Source organism: Podarcis tiliguerta (genome assembly GCF_965153285.1).
Source record: "Podarcis tiliguerta genome assembly, chromosome: 1".
NCBI classification, from domain to species: domain Eukaryota; kingdom Metazoa; phylum Chordata; class Lepidosauria; order Squamata; family Lacertidae; genus Podarcis; species Podarcis tiliguerta.
In genome coordinates, this window is record NC_139534.1 from 100701347 (window position 1) to 100721557 (window position 20211).

At 41.7% G+C, this 20211-nt stretch overlaps 1 long non-coding RNA gene across 1 annotated transcript in view; it reads right to left on the minus strand.

Moving 5' to 3' along the window:
• LOC310683811 overlaps positions 1 to 8105 on the minus strand; it is a 56427-nt gene extending 48322 nt beyond the window's left edge. The window contains exon 1 of the long non-coding RNA XR_014514543.1: positions 8034 to 8105. This is a non-coding gene — a long non-coding RNA (uncharacterized lncRNA). The remainder of the gene's footprint in view (positions 1 to 8033) is intronic.
• Between the last annotated feature and the right edge of the window lie 12106 nt (positions 8106 to 20211).

Here is a 20211-nt window from a genome sequence, read left to right on the forward strand (position 1 = left end):
TCAAGTTTTCTCGAGCACATTGACACTTCACCCTTCTCAATGGTCCTTTGGGCTGCAATCCTTTCCGCGCCTTGCTATTAAAAGGGATTATGATTGGGCAGAAATCACGTTCAAGTCAATGGAGATAAAATCAGCTTAAATTCAAGTAAACTGCCTAGTAGATCAGATAGTCTATTCAGAATTAAGCCCCACTGAGTTCAAATCGACTTATGTGAATGTGAAACCTACATTAATCTGAGCACACTTTGACATTAGAAATGTGTCTTTTGTGTATTCTCAGCAGCATTAATTATAAAATGCTTACATAATTACTGGGCTCAAAAGCAATGTAAACTTCACATATGAAAAATGTTCTTTAGAGTATTAGCAGGGCCCAAAACAACTTCAGAGATGGATCCATATCCTACAGCCCATTCTCTAGATTTCACAAATCAGGTACATAAATATAGACCAATGTCCAATGATGGCTGATATGCCTGTAGAATGTTGCATACATGAGATGCATCCTCACCATTCAATGCTATGTACCATGTCTGGAACATTGGATGACATGGGGCTGTTGTCAGTGCAGTATTGCTGCTTTGACCACTTCCACTCTTGCGGTGCTTAGAAAGCCCATCTCACCACCACTTTGCTGGCTAGAGAAGGCCATAGACAAGCAAATAACTAATTAGCATATTAAATGGTTATAGGATGACAGTAAATTTCTCAGTAGGTGATTGGACTACTGGGATTGTCATGCATAACCAGTCTGCAGTACAGCAGGACATATGGCTAATGTAATTCCTACATATTGCCTTTTCCCAAGGGGTGAACTCTACACCTCTGCAGACAAACAATGTGAATTATTTATCTAAACTCTGCTTACGCCTAATTTAAACCCACAAAGAGAATGAAAAGGTTCAGTCCTGTCACTTTAAAAGCCCATAATTAAATACTGATGATATTGTAGAGCTCCTTAACTGAAGTGGCCGTTGTTTAAGATAAAGTAGAAATAATAATATATAATCTTATATTCTATTTCTGAAGTTCAGGAAAAAGTGCCCATCATTATCCACGACATCTACACGTAAGAGGACGGTATCTGCAGACTCACGGGAACCCAAGATATACACAAGTATGAAACAAACATACTTGGTGGGGGGGGGGTGTCTGAAAACAGCCCCATAAGAACTTAATGGCCTGGAATGTTCCATGTTCCAGGGTGGGGGAGACTGAGAGCTGGGTGGGAGGGGGGGAATTCAGTGTCTGGAAAGGGCAGAAAGAGGGTGTCATGATCCCAGAGTCCAGCAGGAATGAAAAGGTAATCAGAGGCTGCCAACTTTCCAGCTAGGTAGCCAGCCCAGGTGCAGTGCTCTGAGCCTGTGGCTGGAGATCAAGAGACAACTGAGGCTGAGGGACATCAGCCACCTACAAAAACCCCTCCTGTATCTGTAGGGCCAGACCCTGGAACCCCATGGGCATTTTCACCTGAGGAATCAAATGCCTCCCCCAAGACAGCACCAGTTCAGTGACACAGGGCACACACAACAGGCAGGGAATGGAAGAGGAGTGCCCATCTTCAGGCCAGAAGATTGGCCATCTAGAACGAGTCACAAGGGGGTGGAGACTGGAAGAGGCTGTCTGAGAGCAAGAGCTCTCAGGCTTCCTCACCTCTCAACTTTTATTGAAACAAGTTGCTCACTCGGAGCTATCCGTGGTCCTGCAACTTGCTGGCTGGCTTGCTTCCTTCTCCATGGGATATGGCATTGGATCAGAACACAGCAGGAGGAGGAACACACAGAAGGGTTTTGTTTGTTTGTTTTTTAAGGGAATATTGAATGAATCACCTCATTGCCTCAAAAGATTACTTTCTGGTTCCCATTAAGAAACCCTTTTAAAATGTTCCCAGGGATTGAAGTGGGAGATGCCTCACCTCCTACCTTTCTCCAAAGAGACCCCAAAAAGGTAGCAGCAAAGCCAAGAATTCTGCTGTTTATAACTTGGTTCTTATTTCAAAGCATTTTAACCCCTACCCTGATTATTTAGAATTTATTTATTTATCAAGATATCTGTATATTGCAATTTCATTTAAAAAAATAAAAGCAGTTTGCACCAATTAAAACACAATAAGGACAATACAAAAAAATAAAACAGATTACCAGCTGACTATTATGGGACATGCTGAAAAACAAAATCTGTACAAACCAGTGGTGGCAAAGCAAATTCTTCAGCAAACACTTGAAAGTCAATACAGGAGGTACCTGCTGAATCTCAGTTTCAGGCTGAAGGCTCAGTTTCATGTTGATGCTGAATGAGCCTCACTAACTCTGGGGACAACCAACAAAGTATCTACAGCTGGTATCAGTGATTGAGCTGGTATATAAGGGATCAGGCAGCACAAAGCAAACACAGTTCCTACTCCTTACTGTATATTTGAAGTGGCTGTGACTCAGAGATTGCAGCATGGTTTACATTGCAAAATGCTGGCCAGGCTTTGAGCTGCTTTTAACAATCCTGCAGTGTCGTCCAGTGATATTAGGCTGTACGCTAATGAAGGGCTGGTCTGGAGTTGAGAGAGTGCAACAGCCCAGTTACTTTTATCCCCAGCTTGCTGATTCAACTGACAGAGTAGCACCCCACAACCCTTTAATGTATTTCACTGATATACCACAATTGCAGGTTGGAGGTGATGTAAGAAAGCAGCACACAGGAGCCGGGCAATGTTGTTTACTGCTAATATTGCAGGTCAAAGGTGAGGATGAGGCAAGTTTGGATTCCCAGTTAAAAGTCCTCCATATCTCTCAAGCTGAAGCAAATGTCAATGTACTTAAGTTCCTCTCAAGTCAGATCAAGCAATCAACTGCAGGCAGAAGCCACATGATCCATTGACTTGCATGCAGACTGGCTGCACTTTTATATGTGATCAATGAAAATACTAACAATACCATGAACTAAGATTCACATCAGAGCAGGAACTTCCATCTTTGAGACTAGCTTGTTTTTCAGTCCCCTTACACAGGCTCAGATAACACAAATCCCAGGGCTGCACTGCAACATTTTGTTGGAGGGACCCATTTGTTATATTATAAACTGCACAGTAGCAGCAGCGGCACATTTTATATTAACATTCCGCCAAAGCCTTCTCCTTATTGCTTCAAGGAAAATTCAGGAGCCACAGTTTATCCCGCTCCCTCAGTGAGGACGTAGTACCTCTCTTTCTCTTTGCATTTTGCCACTGCAGAAACTTTATAGAGCAGCAATTCAAACAACAATAGTATCCACATTTAAGGACTGGAGAGCGATTAGTTTACATCCTCCTTCCCCCACCAGACCCTCTTCAGTCACTACTGCTTTCTTTAAAAAAAACATATCTGAAGGACTGCAGGCTCCCCATCCCTGGCTTGATGGAACAGCATTTTACCATATAGGCCTTAACCGAAATCATTCAACACCTGGATCTTTGACTGCACTCCATGCAAAATCTGTCCTCCCCCCACCCCTGATAATGATATTTTGTTCTGTGCAGCAAAAAGCAGATGAAGAAGAGAAAAAGATTTGTATGCATATAGAGAGAAGTTCCATTCCAAGGGTAAAGAGGTAGATTGATGAGGTTCTTCATTTATCACTTCTGTTGCAAAGACGAAAATGTGTTCCTCCAAGAGAAGCCAATTGCAATATTTAGGAGAAGGTAATTAATTTCAAGAACCCAATTCTGTTTGAGCCTCTCTTTCTTTTTCTTTTTTCAAAGTCTAGCTTCAATCAGATCGCCATTTGTATTTATTGAAGTATGCGAGAATTATGAACCCATTAAGAGGAACTTATAAATCAGTCATATCATTTATACAGTGCTGTACATTTCTAGATATTTTGGGGGTGGGTGGGGACTTTAGTCGTGGAGAGAGAAACTGGTTCCAAACAACCATTTGCAACTTGAGAGGTGTTACGTAAAAAGCTCATCTAAGGGGATTTGGTTCCCAGTTGCCCAGCTTGGTTTCATCCCCAAACTCCTTGGATCCTTGGTTTTGTTCTATAGATGGCTGCAAAATTCAGGAGGCTTCGACAAGTGTAGAGAGGAAGCAGTCTTTGGCATACACCAGTTACCCTCATTATAAGGAAACAAACTTGTCCTCAGTGACTGGCAGGGGCCAGACACTCCAGATAAATGATAATGTCTGGCTCTGCGCCTAATCTTTTTGTTATTTGCCAGCACAAGCACACAACTCTATTTAGCCCTCTTTTCCAATGAGCACTGCCTCCACTGGTAACCTAACTGCATTCCTCAAGAGCAGAATCCTCCACCAGTGTTTTGCACCTAGCTATCTTGCCAAATACAACTTGGATCAGGGATGCTTTGCTTGATTGGCCCACAACCCTCACCTTGGCTCTCCCTAAGATGGCCCTCTTTACTCTGTGGCAGAACACATGTATCATCATACCTCAGGCTATTTAGCATGTCCACTTGGATATGGCAAACCCCTCCCTCCTTCAGCACCTGACCAACCCTAGTTCATCGTTTTGTCTCAGGTAATTCCTCCACTCAGGAACACAAGTTTTTAAACTTTTGTCCTCAAGGGCCAATCCTTTCCTACTCTACTTGAATACCTGGTCTTGTTGCCATGTTTGTTGTTTTTCCTTGAATTTATCAGGAACTTTAAAGGGACATGAAGCCGTATGTTGTCCTTCAAAGCAATCTGGAAAGAGGTGCAGGATATACATGAAACAAACAAACAAACATTGGAGAAGCATATTGGGAGGGTTCAAAGGAAGTCAGGTTGCCCCTGGGAATTCTTTAGTTTTATGTTAGGATAGAGAACCATCTGCAAATATTGAAAGGCAGGTTGTGGTTTACATCCAAAGACTCGTCCTTAATCTCTTCAAGGTTTCCACTAAATGGCCGTGACCTCAGACTCCTGAGTCACTGCAAAATTCAGGAAACACACTCATTCTTTACTGCTCAGAACAGGAAACTGTTCACTTTTCGATCTTTCAACTTCTCTCTATCTCCTTCATTTGCCTATTCAACTTTGCTGTCTTTTCTGCCCTTCTGTGGTCCAAACCCATGCTATTTTCAGTCAAGCTTTCCCTGGTGCACCTGCACCTCCTTGGCAGCCAGCCATATCCCTAGCACCATTCACCATTTCTTATATGGCAACAGTAAGATTCCCCACCCCTGTCTCTCTTTGTCAAGGAAACAAGCCAAGTGTCAGTTGTTGGTCCAGGCAAAATGGGCTTGTGAAACTTGCATATGTCATACTTGAAATAACCATGTTATTATTCTGTAATCATTGTGTTCGGGTGATTCAAACTCTTTAATGCCATTTTGATGTTTATAACAATAAAAACAAGTTTATTGCATTTTGTTGAGACACAGCACGGAACCATTTTATAATTTAATGCCATATTGGTGTTTGTAGCAACAGGCAACTTTCTGTTGAACCCCGATTAGGACTCAGTGGTTCCTCCTAATTCCTCCAAGTATAATGCACATTTGTGTGATGCACCATGACACTGGTCCAAAGATCTTGAATATCACACCTCTGTGGTTACACGCATGCTTGGTGGAGTGTATGGACAGGGACAAATGTGTGCCCTTTCAATGTTGTTGGATCACAGCTCCCATCATTCCCAGCCAGCATAGTAATTGATTAGGAGATAATGGGATTTGAGTGCAGCAACATCTGGAGGGTCTAAACACAACACTCCAGCTCCTCAGCATAGTGCTGGAAAGGGGAAATAGTTGTGATCATTATGCCTATAAAAAGCCACAGAAGAAACTGAGCGAAGGTAATTGTGGTTTTGGACAGCACAACATGGGAATTTCTGCTCTCCATTAGCAGCTGAACCAAAGTGGGGAGAGGTGTGCAGATTTGTAACCAACAAACAACACTGCCAAGTTATAGTTTCAGATCAGCCCTAATCCCTACAGCTAGAGTAAGAAAAGAATAAATCAGTTTCCTGATGCTTCTTAGCTTGGGGTCCAGAGACTCCTAGGCACATGGAAAGAGAATGCAATGGACCAGTGGTAGCTCTTTGGAACTGAAGTTACTCATACTCAAAGGCTGAGCAGCAAGTCAGACAGCAGAGTTTGCCTCCTTTTTCGGCACACACAACACAGAAACAGTATTCTGCCTCCTAGTGACTATAGCAGGAGAACACTTGTGGTCTGGACAATTGCCAAACAATAAGAGGAGGAAAGTCATTTACCAGAGTATGAAACTCTGGTAAATCAGTTTCTCCAAGACCTCCAAAAATTCTGGTTTCATATATCTCTGTGATGGATAGGCTTTTTGTGCTCAAAATTAGAATATTATGTCCTTTTCCCGTGGCTTCTGTAGAATTGCAATGAGTCATAAGTACCCTGGAATAGCTACATGAATAGAAACTGATGTTATCAGGTAAAGTTCAGAACTATCTCATTTGCCATATTTTATGTAGCTCAATGTATGGCCAACTCTGGCTGCTTGCCTCGTAAAACAAATAGAGAGCAAACGAAAGTGGATGAAGGTTACCGTCCTCCTGAGATTAAGGGATGGAATATGGCAGGATACCCGTGAGCAACCCTGGAGTGGATGTGCATCAGTTTTGCAACTGCTCCAGAGAAGAAAGATGGAGCAGAAACCAGACACAGATCAGCATAGCCCCTAATTGCAATTGCTGTAGGGCTGCCAAGTCCATGGAAACAAAGTGTGTTGCCAAACATGATACTCCCATGCCACACGGTTCATTTTTCAATTCAGCACCAAACACTTTGTGTCCTCTACTCTCATGGAGAAATAATGAGAGAACAAATGCGTTCTAGGAGGGTGCATGTCATAAGACAGTATACTCCTGTATTTGGAGTGTTCAACTAGGGCTGGTGGAGGCAGCCCATGTTCAAATCCCTCTTCACAAAACTCCCTGGATGACCTTGAGCCAGACAAGGGATTTTATCTAATCTTCCATGTGCTCAGTTCTGCTGATGCAACCAGACTTCTGTTTCTTTCCCTCCCCTCTAGAGGAAGCCACAACTCTTCAGAGGTGGCTTTGAGGGCATGCTGGGATGGTGTGGGGGGAGCAGGAGAGGAAGTGGAAGCTCCATTGCATGCACAGAAGTTCATTGCATCAGTGGAGCTACAGCACTGGATACAGTCCAATGTCTCCTAGCCTTATTACCGTATTTTTTGCTCTATAAGACTCACTTTTTCCCTCCTAAAAAGTAAGGGGAAATGTGTGTGCATCTTATGGAGTGAGTGCAGGCTGCGCAGCTATCCCAGAAGCCAGAACAGCAAGAGGGATTGCTGCTTTCACTGCACAGTGATCCCTCTTGCTGTTCTGGCTTCTGAGATTCAGAATACTTTTTTTCCCCCTCCAAAAACTAGGTGCATCTTGTGGTCTGGTGCGTCTTATAGAGCGAAAAATACGTAACTCTCAGAGTTTATGTGAGAATACGATGAGAGGGAAAGACCGGATTAAAATATAACAAAAATAATAATAATGCTAGGTTAGGGTTGACATAATCGCAAAATTGCAAAGAAATTGGACATTTTTGAGCTATTTCTGAGGAAATTTGGCAAAAATAACACTGCTGCCATAGGCTGCCATACATAAATCTTCAGTTGCGGTGTGCACCAGTGACACATATCCGGAGATATGTGCACACTCAATCAGCCGAGTATAGCAGAAACGATGTGGCGCTTAGGTGTGGCATTCTAAGTAATTTATTAAGCAATATATACAGGACAAAGCATTCATGGCGTCTTCTCACATTTTCTCCAAGAGAGAGAGAGAAAGTAAAAAGTACAAAAGTACAATACAGCGGAAGAGATAAGACTGACTTCCATTCTCACACTTTCCAAGCCTGGAAAGTAAACACAGACATGAGATGTAACAATCACATATACAGCAACGGGAGAAAGAAAATGCTGACAATCTAGTCCAACTATTTGCAATGCAGGAATCTCAACTAAAACATCCATGACAGATGACCATCCAACCTCTGCTTAAAAAACCTCCAAGGAAGGAAAGTCCACCACCTTCCAAGGAAGACCATTCCACTGTCAGACAGCTCTTACCATCAGAAAGCTCTTCCTAATGTTTAGTCAGAATCTCCTTTCTTGGAACTTGAATCCATTGGTTTGGCTCCTGCAATGAAATAGATAGAGATGGTCCTGAGGAATGATTTCATGAAGTCAGGAACGTGAGAAAAATTGTGCCTCTTAATGGTACCCTTTCCCTCTCAGTGTATCTCCTTACGCTATTAGCTGAATAAATCTGAGTTCCTTTAACAGTGGAAAGAAGTGTTAAGGGTTGTTGTTCTCTGACGGGGGCAGTGAATCATTTTCACCATGAGTTAATACAGAGAGCTCAAAAATGTATTGTCTGATTAAGTAATGTGAAGACAGTCTAGCCTACAGGCTAAAAGACTGTGGATTCTATCCCCTTACCTGAGCTTAGCTGATTTCCACTGTCTTTATACTTCAGCCTAGGGGTAAATATGTTTTCACAAGTGCTATACTTTGGAAAGGACATTAAACAGAGATCCATTCAGCCAGTATTTGATGGCTATCTCGGCAGAAGTTATACTAGAGGCACTTTTCAAAGAGTACAGGGGTGAGTGAAATCTTAGCAAACATTATCTTTCTCTACCTTACACGGAAGCTAATAATATGGTTGTGCTGAATGTTCCCAAGCAAACATTTTATTGTAAAGGGAGGTCTTCCGTGAGGCATGGAAAACTTCACAGGCCAATTCCTTAGATCCCCTTATTTGCCACTTGTTCAACACCAAGTTGCTGCTGTTTGTTTCTGTGGTGTTCGTACGGAGCCCCCGGTCGTCTCACGGACTGTTGACCCGTACACCACTAATCCGCTGCCACCAACCAGGTCCTCCCTGGTAAAATCACTTCAGTCTCAGTCAGCTTTTCAATTAATAAAGAAGAGTGTATTTTATTTCAGACATAAAACAAAACTTTTACAGCATACCAAACGGTGTTCCTCTTTACTTTCTTAATCTTATGTTCCTCTCTCTATCTCTGCTACCTCCCCCACACTCAAGGACCAACTGCCCTACCTGTCTCTCTATTACCAACTGCCTTTCCCAACCAGCCAAACCATGAAATCCAACCAACTACCCACCCACAACTCCCAACGAACTCCTCCCAGAACTAGTCTTATAGACCCACTGACTCCACCCCCCTGGGTCCTGTCTGTGCAACCTATTTAACTATTTCCCCTCCAGCACTCTCTCATATATGTTAACGTCACAGTTTCGTTTTGCTGATCTGCTCACTACTGCCTTGGGGGGGGGGGGGGCGAGTTCAACAACCTGATAATATAATCCCAACCATTCAGGGATCACATTGCAAACATGATTTTTGGCTATGTGGCTGACATCACACAGCTAATTAATTGAAAGCCAGAAAGCACCGCTCTCACTTGCATGCCAGGGAAGGAACAGTGCTGAAACACTTTTGCCCCTGTTTAATAACAACAGCAGCAACGACAACAACATTATATTGGATTTTTTACTTGTCATTTGCCATAAGGTACTAGGGCAGTTTGCAACAATATAAAAAAATACAATATTAAAATCAATTAAAACAATTTACAACCCTCTCCATCAGTGAAAGAGCAAGCACTTTTTACAAGGAATTATAATGTTCATGAAAACTACCCCCATTCATTTTCATTCAACCCTGCCAACTTGTGGCAGTAGACCCTTAGGTTTTACCTCTTTACTTACTGAAAATCTCAGTTTTAATTTCAAATAAATATACTTTTCTCCTTAAGGCTCATCTAAAATTTATTGACTGGAAATGCTATGCTAGAAGAATTAAAATTAAGAATATTTCATATGAATTGATGAAGGTAATGGATTACTTTAGCTATTTGTTCTATTGGGTTTTTACTGTAAATGGTTTTGTAATAACTGATTGTCAATCAACTTGAATTTGTTGCTTAAAGCTGTAAGCAATCACTATATAGAATAAAAATCAAAGTATAAAACAATAAAATGGGGGTGTTATATATAATGTTATTTATTATGGATTAATATTCTGATGATTATAAACTAAGATTCACAAACTATACAATCCAGATAAGGTGAGCTGAAAGAGTGGGCACAACGGAAGCCTCTTATGAGCGTTTTTTCATAACCCTTCGTGAAACTGTGCTAAACTTTTTTCAGTGAGGCAGATGCTGGGGGAACCAGGATGATGCTTTCTCGCCTCAGTCCAGTTGCAGACAGCTGACTTCTTTGGCCAGGATGTGAATGTGGACATCCATTTTGAAGAGCATCTGCATGCACATTCCTTTGCAGGTAATCCAGTACAGATGGACAATATTAAGATGCAAATCCAGATCCAGATGTGTATCCACATGTGGCTGTCATCCATCTGGCCTGCATTACTTTTGGTATGCACATCTGAATGTGCATCCTCATCTATATTCTGCCCTAATTAATCTCGCATAACCAGATCGAGCCAGATCACAGCGTAAGTCTTTGTGGGTGAGGAAACAGCCAAAGCAGTGCAGTCACACAGTGTATCGTGGGAATTCAGTGTATGGTCCTTCCTTCCCTCCACACACTTATTGGAGAGTTTAGTCTGACCTCAGAGATGCTACCGCTTAACACAAGTGAACTGCCTACAGCCTTGTGTTTATTGATAGTCCTTTATTGGCTGACATCACACAATAAAGTAGTTTTCTAAAATGGTGCAGACGGGGAACAGATGGGGAACACGGTCTGCAAAGAGTCCAGAATTGCACAAGAGATTTGAAAGTATGGCTTTGTGTTTGCACAGATTTCCTCCCCCGCTCCCAAAGCACAGGGCCAGCCCTACTATTAGGCACACCGAGGCACATTGTTTCCTTGATAACCCTCATGAAAGTCATATCGTATGAACTATCCTTTTTGTAGGCCATTTCTATTAACTCAAGGGAGGACTAAGTAAGTTGGTCAACACAATCAGCAATCTTATTGAAAACAGTGTGGCACTGAAGTCAGTGGGACAGTTTCGGAATATTTAAAGTGTACTCTTTAAGCTCATTTTATCCCCAAGTCCAAGTCTTTTGCAGAACAAAGCTACACAGTTAATGGTAATAGTCTACCCAAGCAAATTATAATACTAGTATAATGTGAATTAAATAGTTTTTAAAAAATAATCATATAATTTGTCCTTGAAGGGCATTTCCATTACAACCATTTTCTAAATATTTGGAAGCAAGTTCTATTATAATTTAAATGGAATTTACTTCCAATTAATTGTACTTAAGCAAAGTCATTTTAGTTCCTGGCACTAATGCGAGTGTGTTGAGATATCATTAAAAAAAATAAAAATGCCTCAGCCCTCAATTCAGTGGTTCCCAGAATTGCTAATGGAATTCTACCATGCCTTGAGACTCACCTGATACATCAGTAGCTATACATGGCAGTCCAAAGCACAGCAAACACTGTCAATTTAATGGAATTGACTTCCGCAAAAGTATACACAGAGCTGAAGATTTAAGAAGCATTGTCCAAAGTTTGCAGCAGCATGCCAACTTACCCAAGATGCTGCTTTTACTCATGAACGGGAATCAATTGTTAATATGAATAATGCAATACATATAATAAAAATAGATGGTGAGGTATAGGTCTTTTCTGATTCAACACGAAAGAGAAATTCATTCAATTTCTAACTATGTATGTTCTAATTCATGCCGCTGTCTACTGTGTTGTTGGCACTATTTAAATCTTAAACAATAACAGAATGATAATTTTGCAACCTCATCATTAGCTGCATTTTGTCATCTATTTTACAAGCTTCCTTCCTTCCTTCCTTCCTTTATAATTTACACTGTTGAATTCTCCTCATCTGTAGGCAACCAGGGTAGTGTATAGCTCTTTATGTCAGTGGTTGGCCATTTTCTTTAGCCGTGGGCCGGTCCACTGTTCCTCAGACCTTGTGGCAGGCTGGAGAGGGGACACCGGGGGGGGGGGGAGGGAGGGAGCTGGATGAAGAGGCGAGGGGGGCAAGTAGTCCTCCTCCCCACCCCCCAGCCCCAGCCGCTGCGCTTACCTTCCTAGGGGCTGCCACCGCTGCCACCACCACCACCACCACTGCTGCTGCTGCTTCTTGTGGGTAGGCAGAGCGAGCTCATCTGCTCTACTTTCTGGCCCACAGGAGCACCAGGGCAGCGGCAGTGGAGGGAAGATGAGCAGTGTGAAAGGGCTGGCTCTAGAGAGGGGCTGCTTAAAATGGCGCTCAGCCAGCTCCTCTAGGCAGGGCGGGGAGAAGCCAGGAGGAGGGAGGGAGGAGGTGCCACCACGGGGTGTGTGAGGAGGAGATGGAATGGTGCAGGGGGGGAAATGGCGCAGTCCAAACAAACAGAATCCCCATGCCGATCCATAGACAGTCTGTGGGCCGGATCCTGAAGGCAATTGGGCCTGATCCGGCCCACAGACCTTAAATAGCCGACCCCTGCTCTATGTAATCGAAATTTAAGAGTGTCATCACGAGCCCCCAGGGAGGATCTGTAGTGCCACATCTGGATTTGCATAAAGTCACTGCAGAATAGGGGAGCAACAAGACTCATCAGATATTTAGTAATCCACATCCAGTAATAACACACAATACAAACTGTATTGTTGTTGTTGTTGTTTAATTAAATTTATCCAAAGATCACAGTGTGGTTCACAACCTAAAAATACAAAATGATAACACAAAATATATAATAAAAGAAAAATAACATCAAACCAATTACCCTGCTCCCCAAAACACATTTAGAAGGCCATAGAATGTGAATCAGCCTAAGAACTAATTGAAGAGAAATGTTTTTGCTTGGTGTCTAAAGATATCTAATGAAGGCACAGGTGAGCCTCTTTGGGGAGAGCTTTCCACAATTGGGGAGCCACTGCAAAAAGGCCCATTCTCGTGTTGCCACCCTCTGGACCTCTCGTGGAGGAGGCCCACCACAATCTATAAACACCACAATCCTTTAAATTATTCTCCACGTATATGAAATTAGGCCAATTATCTTAGTGGCAAAAAATATAATAAAAAATAATCATTTAAAAAAATCCAAATGTTATGGCGAAAAAGGATTTTATATATCCTGTCTACACGGTGAAATTCCATACATGTCTACTCAGAAGTACTGCTTTGTGTTGACTTATTCTAACATTGGCATACCCAGCATGCCCTCATGAGTACTGCTGGACTACAATTCCCATCATCCCTGATATTTGGCCATGCTTGCTAGGAATGATGGGAATCGTATTCCAACAGCATCTGCAGGGCACCACATTGGCGACCCCTGCTCAAAGGTAAGCGTATATGGGATCACAGCCTTGTATTTATTTCTGTTCTATTTTGTTCTATCTCATCCTGCTCTATGAATACTGTTTCACTTCCCACCTAAATGATATCTGACTAAAGTGAAGCAAAAATTAGATGATACAATGAAGGTTTGAGGCATTCTCTCTAGTATCTGTCACAGGCTCCTTCCAACAGCAGATAATGAAAATTCAAAGTCAAACCATTTAACTTTAAGTAAATGGAAATGAATTTCTAGAGAAGAGATTTTCTTTCACTTGTGAGAGAAAGGAATAGGAGTTCGCTGGCAGTTAATATAAAGATACCACATATAATTGTGATAATATAATGTATAAATATTAAGTGTTATTATATTACACAACCTGTGGGTGTGGGTGTATGTGTTAAAAAAAATTTTTTTTAGCATCACTGAGTTTTTCCCCATAAGACTTTGGATGCAAAATGGTGCATTGTAAGAAAATACATTACATTATTAGAAATGCTTTGAGCTCAGATGAAACAATTTGCAGAACATCTTGTAATACTATAACAACTGTGTAAAAAAAATAAAAATCTGAAAGGTGGAATCTAACATTTGCATTCTGATCCTCATGCCCGTGTGTGTTCCAACACATACATGGAACTCCTCAATGTATGCCCAGAAAGGAGATGAACACTGCTTCATTTATTTAACAAAATTACTATACTGCTTGATTGTAAGAGAACCTCTAAGTGGTTTACAAAAATATTATAGAATCATAGAATCTTAGAGTTGGAAGGGACCGCAAGGGTCATCTAGTCCAACCCCCTGCAATGCAGGAATCTCAGCTAAAGCATCCATGACACATGGCCATCCAACCTCTGTTTAAAGACATCTAAGAAAGGAGAGTCCACCACCTCTCATGGGAGTCTGTTCCACTGCTGAACAGCTCTTACTGTCAGAAAGTTTTTTCAAATGTTTAGGCAGAATCTCCTTTCTTACAACGGAAGCCATTGGTTTGAATCCTACCCTCAAGAACAGGAGAAAACAAGCATGCTCCCTCCTCTATGTGACAGCCCTCAATATATTTGGAGTTGGTTTTTATATCTCCTCCCAGTCTCCTCTTTTCCAGGCTAAACATACCCAGCTCCTTCAAGCACTCCTCATAGGCTGTTTCCAGGCCCTTGATCATCTCAGTTGCCCTCCTCTGCACATGTTCCAGCTTGTCAACATTCTTCTTAAACTGTGGTACCCAGAATTGGACACAGTATCCCAGATGTGTTCTGACCAAGGCAGAATAGAGTGGTACTATTATTTCCCTTGTTCTAGACACTAAACTTCTGTTGATGCAGCCTAGGATAGCATTAGCTTTTTTTACTGCTGCATCACACTGCTGACTCATGTTAAGCTTGAGGTCGACTAAGACCCCTAGATCCTTTTCACATGTACTCCTACTAAGCATGTATCCCCCATCCGATATCTGTGCATCTGGTTCTTCTTGCCTAAGTGCAGAACTTTACATTTGTCCCTATTGACTGTAACCCGAAGCGTACTGAAGCGTCTGTAACCCGAGGTACCACACTGTACAGTGGTACCTTATGTTACATACCATCCCCCTTATGAATGCTTCTGGTTATGCACTCCGCTAACCCGAAAATAGATGCCCCTTGTTGCAAACTTTGTCCCAGGATGCGAGAGGAAGTCGCTCTCCGGTGGCGTGGCAGCAGCGGAAGGCGCCATTAGCGAAAGTGTGCCTCATGCTACGAGTGGTTTCCGGTTACGAATGGACCTCCAGAACGGATTAAGTTCGTAACCACTGTACTCTTTGGGTTCGGTCAGTCAACCCTATGAAAAGATATATTAAATCATTGATAAGCAAAAGTTAAAAACAGGAAATTAACATATTCAAAAGATGGTTAAAATCAACTGATCAACTGCAGCTAAAAGGAATTAAAGTACATCTAGCATCTACATGTCCAAATAGGCTTGCCTAGACAGAAATGTTTTGCGCCGGTGCCAAAAAGAATACCGAGATGGCAGCTGCCTGATGTCAATAGGCAGGGAGTTCCAAAATGTAGGTATGGCGACACTAAAATATTGATTTCTTACATGTGCATAGAATTATATGGCGTCTGTAACAGTGCCAGATTGAAGTGGTCAGTGGGTATATAGGCAGTAAATTGATCTTGCAAGTAAACTAGACCCAAGCTGTTAAGGACTTTATTTACTAACAGTAAGACCTTGAACATGGTCTGCTAATAAATGGGCAATTGGTGCAGATCTCTGAGCAATTGTGGCACAGCCTTCTGCGTTAACTGCAGTTTCTGGGTCAAGCATGAGGAAAGCCCGCATAGAGTGCACTATGGTAATTCAGTCTTGAAGCCACCATTTCTATAGAGGGACAGCTCTATTGAAGAACAGGGATGGGTGAGTGTGAAGTTGTCCTTTCTGTTTCAATGAACAGAAACACGGTTGTAAGTGAGAAAACTCCATGTGCCTCCATGTACACAGAAAATCGCTGGATTGAGATGTTAGTGTTTCTATCATATTCCTTCCTAGCGTGTCGGGAAGAATGCTAGGCTGAACATTTCCCCTGTATGCTAATTTTGTATGCTACAGGCATTTCATTTTATTTTTTTCTGTATGGGAGAATATTCAAACATGCACAATGATTTTGTTGAAACAACTGGCTTACTCCTTGTTGTCCTTCCACTGGCAGGTGAAGACCTTATTCCAACAGGCTATTAGGAACCAACTGTTTTTAAGGAAAGAGCTGCTGCTGTGAGGTTTTTATTGTTATTATTTCTATTTTTGATAGCTCTTTTTACATAGACACCGAAACACACCAAGCGAGTTTTAATTCTATTAGTGTTTGATTACTTTTTTGATGATTATTTTTTCTGTGTTTTTAGCTTTTTCTATTTCCATTTTATTTATAAGCCACTTTGAGTCCCGGTCTGGGGAAAAAGCAAGTTTTAAATAAATGTAATAAAAGACTGATAAAGTCCGTGGGCACGTATGCAATGTTACATGTGTTGATCTATAAGATACCACACGACTTTGTTTTTGCTTCAACAGGCTGCCTCTGGGAAATGATTTTGCTAGCTGCCTTGGGCATTTTATATAGAAAAGCAGGCTATCAATATTTGCTGTAAGACTGAGCAGCAGAGAGTTAATGAGGCCAGGATGGCTGCAAATGTTTCTTAAAGTTCAACAAGCCAGATTGTTGCCAAGCATGTTTATTTTCATTTTGGCCAATGGACAGGCCTTTCTCTGACTTCACCACCTCCCCTTCTTCGCTCGTAGCTGAGGTTGTAATCAAGGTGTCATGTGTGTAGGGGAAATAGAGATAGCCATTTTCAGTCAGAGACTGGCACAGAAAAATGCAGAAAAGTACATTTTCCTAAGGACAGCTCTGCTATATTGAGCCAAAGTCTCATCTAGTTCAGCCTCTTATTCCCACACTGGCCCATGAGAAGGCCACAAGCAGGGAATGAGCACAATAGCACTCTCCTCACTTGTGTTTTCCAGAAACTGCTATAAATAACAAGTGAAGAGGACTTAGGTTACCCTTCCCCAACCAGGCTTCCTAAGGGTGTTTTTGACTAGAGCTTCTATCATCACTGACCAGGTTGGTTGGTGCTGATGGGAGTCCAACAACATCTGTAGGGTATGAGGTTGGGGAATGCTGATGATCTTACTGTTCCAGTCTAAGATACATGTAGCTTCCATACAGTATTAATTTCATTTCCCTTCCTACTGCCATAGATTATCAGATCCACACGCACACACCTCTTTTTTTCTAGTCCACATTTTGTATTTCAATAATTGAAGGCAATCAATGAATTATGAACCCCATAGATTTTGTATGTTTCGGTCAAGAGCAAATTCCCATTAGCTTCTGTAAGATGCCACCCTAATAATATTTATGCATTTATTAAACTTCTATTTTTTAATTTTTTATTTCTATTATTAATTAATTAGATTTCCATGGCAATCTTGTTCAGCTGAGCTACAGAGCATCACAAGTAAATGAAAAGTCAATAAATGGATGTAGGCATTCAACCTGAGCTGTTAGATACAGGATATCTATCTTGCCATGCCAAGACAAAAATGTGGCAGGTTTTTATCTGCAAGATGTTGTTTGCAGATGATGCAGCCTTGACAACACACTCCAAAGAAGTTCTACAGAGACCCATCAACTGTTTTGCCCAAGCCTGCAAGGCATTCAGCCTCACCATCAGCCTGACAAAGACCAACATATTGGGTCAGGACATCACCTGCACTTCATGCATCAGCTTTGGGGACCGGATGTTTTGACTACCTGGGCTCCACCATAGCCAGCAACCTTTTCACTGATGCTAAGCTGGACAAGCGTATTGGTAAGGCAGCAATGTCAATGGCTCACCTTTCCAAAAGGGTATGGGAGAATGTGATGCTAACCCTGCTTTATGGAAGTGAGCAGTGAGCAACTTGCACCAACCAGGAGCAGTGGCTCAATGTCTTCCATAGGTGTTGTGTCAGGAAGATTTGGAGCATCACACGGGAGGACAGAATCTCAAGCAATGATGTGCTATTCCAAGCCCACATTCCCAGAATGTTCAAACTTCTGTCTCAGCAACGTCTATGCTGATTTGGTCATCTACTCAGAATGGAACATGGCAGGATCCCCTGGGATGTGATTTACAGGCGGCTGGCTTCAAGCACCAGGCCTGTTGGCAAACCAGCTCTACATAATAAAGATGTCTGCAAACATGACATGAAGGCTGGCAACCTCAAACCTGCAGTGTGGGAATCCCTTGCAGACAACCTCAGTGCCTGGAAACACACATTACGAAGGGCCTCATATGATGATCTCAGGATCCAGATTGGTTCATACGGGAAGAGGCAGTCTTTGAGGTTTTGACTGGGTTTTATCCTGTGATACACCTTGGAAGTTGTCGGAAAGGCAGGATACACACACACACACATATATCTATAATTCCTTCTAGCATTATTCTTTTTATTCAACCCTATATTCATGCCATTCTTGTACAGCTTGCTAAGGAAAAGGAAGGGTGCTCTTAAGAAGTCTTTAATCATTCCTCCAGCCATTTATTGACCTGCTTTCTAAAGGCCATATACACTTCTTGATCTGCATGCAGAATTCCTATTGATATCGTTAGGAAACCTACAAAGGATGTCAATTAGAGAGAAAATAAACCAGTTTAAACTACTTGTGAATGTCTCTATCTGATATTGTTCATCAGACATGGAATTTGAGTAGCATTTTGGTTAGTGAACGGGGGCAGGCGGATGAGGACGATTAGCTAGCTATCCCATATTTTTCTGCGAAGACTTTATATTTAACACTGAAACAATTGGTGTCCCTATGGTATAAACAGGATAGATAATGAATATAAGTGGGATAGAAAATTAATCCTACTTGTGAGGAAAGAGACAGTCATAATTCACTTAGGCTTCTCAGCTCTTACGTTATGAGGTCTTCAGCTAACGCATGGGATCCATTCTACATCCCATAGATGCTCATTATGAATTCTTTTTATGTGCAACATGTGGGGACTAACTAGTTTCATATCTCTTGGTATCAGCTGTAGTCCAAAGCATTTTGTATTAAAGTGGAATGCAAACACAGATGCTATTTAATACAAAGGATTTGAAGGCAGACTCTGTTTTAACGTTGAATTATTTATCTTAATTTGGTTTAGAACAAAAAAAAAAATCCCTGTTAAAGTAAAAATAAAAAAGGATATTATTGATTTCTTGTTACAGAGCTGCATGAGGAAAAAATGTGCGCTCTAGTTTGGCCTATCATCGACACAATGCCCTTTAGTGTGCTACAATGGGGATCAAGATATTTGCCAGTTAGAAATCTCTGCTTAGCTCTTTTGAGATGGTTTATAATGCTACATTTAGAATGCCTATTTCACAGTAAGCAATATCTGGAACCCTGACCAAGAAAGATTATGCTCCTATCAAAGCTGTTGAAAAGTCTGAGGGTCAAAACTTTTCAAAACTGAACCTCCTAGGGGTTTGGTGCTGTGGTGTCTCTGGGTGCAATAGCACCTCTGGGGCGTTTCCTTGGCATCCACAAAGCTTCTGAACAGCTTGCACCCACCCTCACTGCAGGTGCAGAATTAAACCCCCCCCCCCTCAAAAAAATAACACACTTGCTTTAAAGAGATGGTGCTAATTGCTAAGGGAAGAACAAGTCATTCTATATCTGCTCTAGCCAATTGTTTAGATTTATGTTAAGTGGGCCAAGTTCAGACTAGAAAATGGGCTGGGGTCCTCTTTGTGTCTTAGAACCAGTACTATGTTTCCAGAAAAAGAGGTTCCCAAACTCACCATGATGCCTCTCTTGTTCTTTTATAATGGCATAGTGCCCACCTGAGAGGTGCCAGAACTCTGCTCTAGTGAGTTCCAGCTGGAAAAAAAGGCCCTGCTAAGAATTAGAATTGCAAAGGAGCTAAAGTCCAGGAAGAGCAGGTGGACCTCAGAAAGTTCCTTCTGGTGACACAAAGGGGAGACTGGGGGTGGGGGCAGAAATCTGAATCAGTTCACACCTAGTAATTTGTGCTTTCAGTATGTAAATAGTAGCACAGCCATCGTTTGAAATTCACAGTTCTTTAAATTTTGCAGTGTACTTCTCCAGCCGAGTAATATGCAATCAATCAATCAATCAATCAATCAATCAATAAAATGCATATACATTGGTGAAAATAACATGCCAAAATGCATTACATTGGGGGAAATTGCTTTGCAAAAATGTGTATATTAGGAGAAATTCACGCTAAGATGCTGCCGAATATTCATTGGAACTTTTTTTTTCCAGTTGCAAACTGATGTGGAAATGTGGAGAACTGCATTTAACACTGGGAAAACGGGTAACGGAGAGAAACCGAAAAGGATATATTTGCCCATGACTAAAGGAGACAAAGCAATATTAAACTAAAACCCAACGTGACTGTCACCT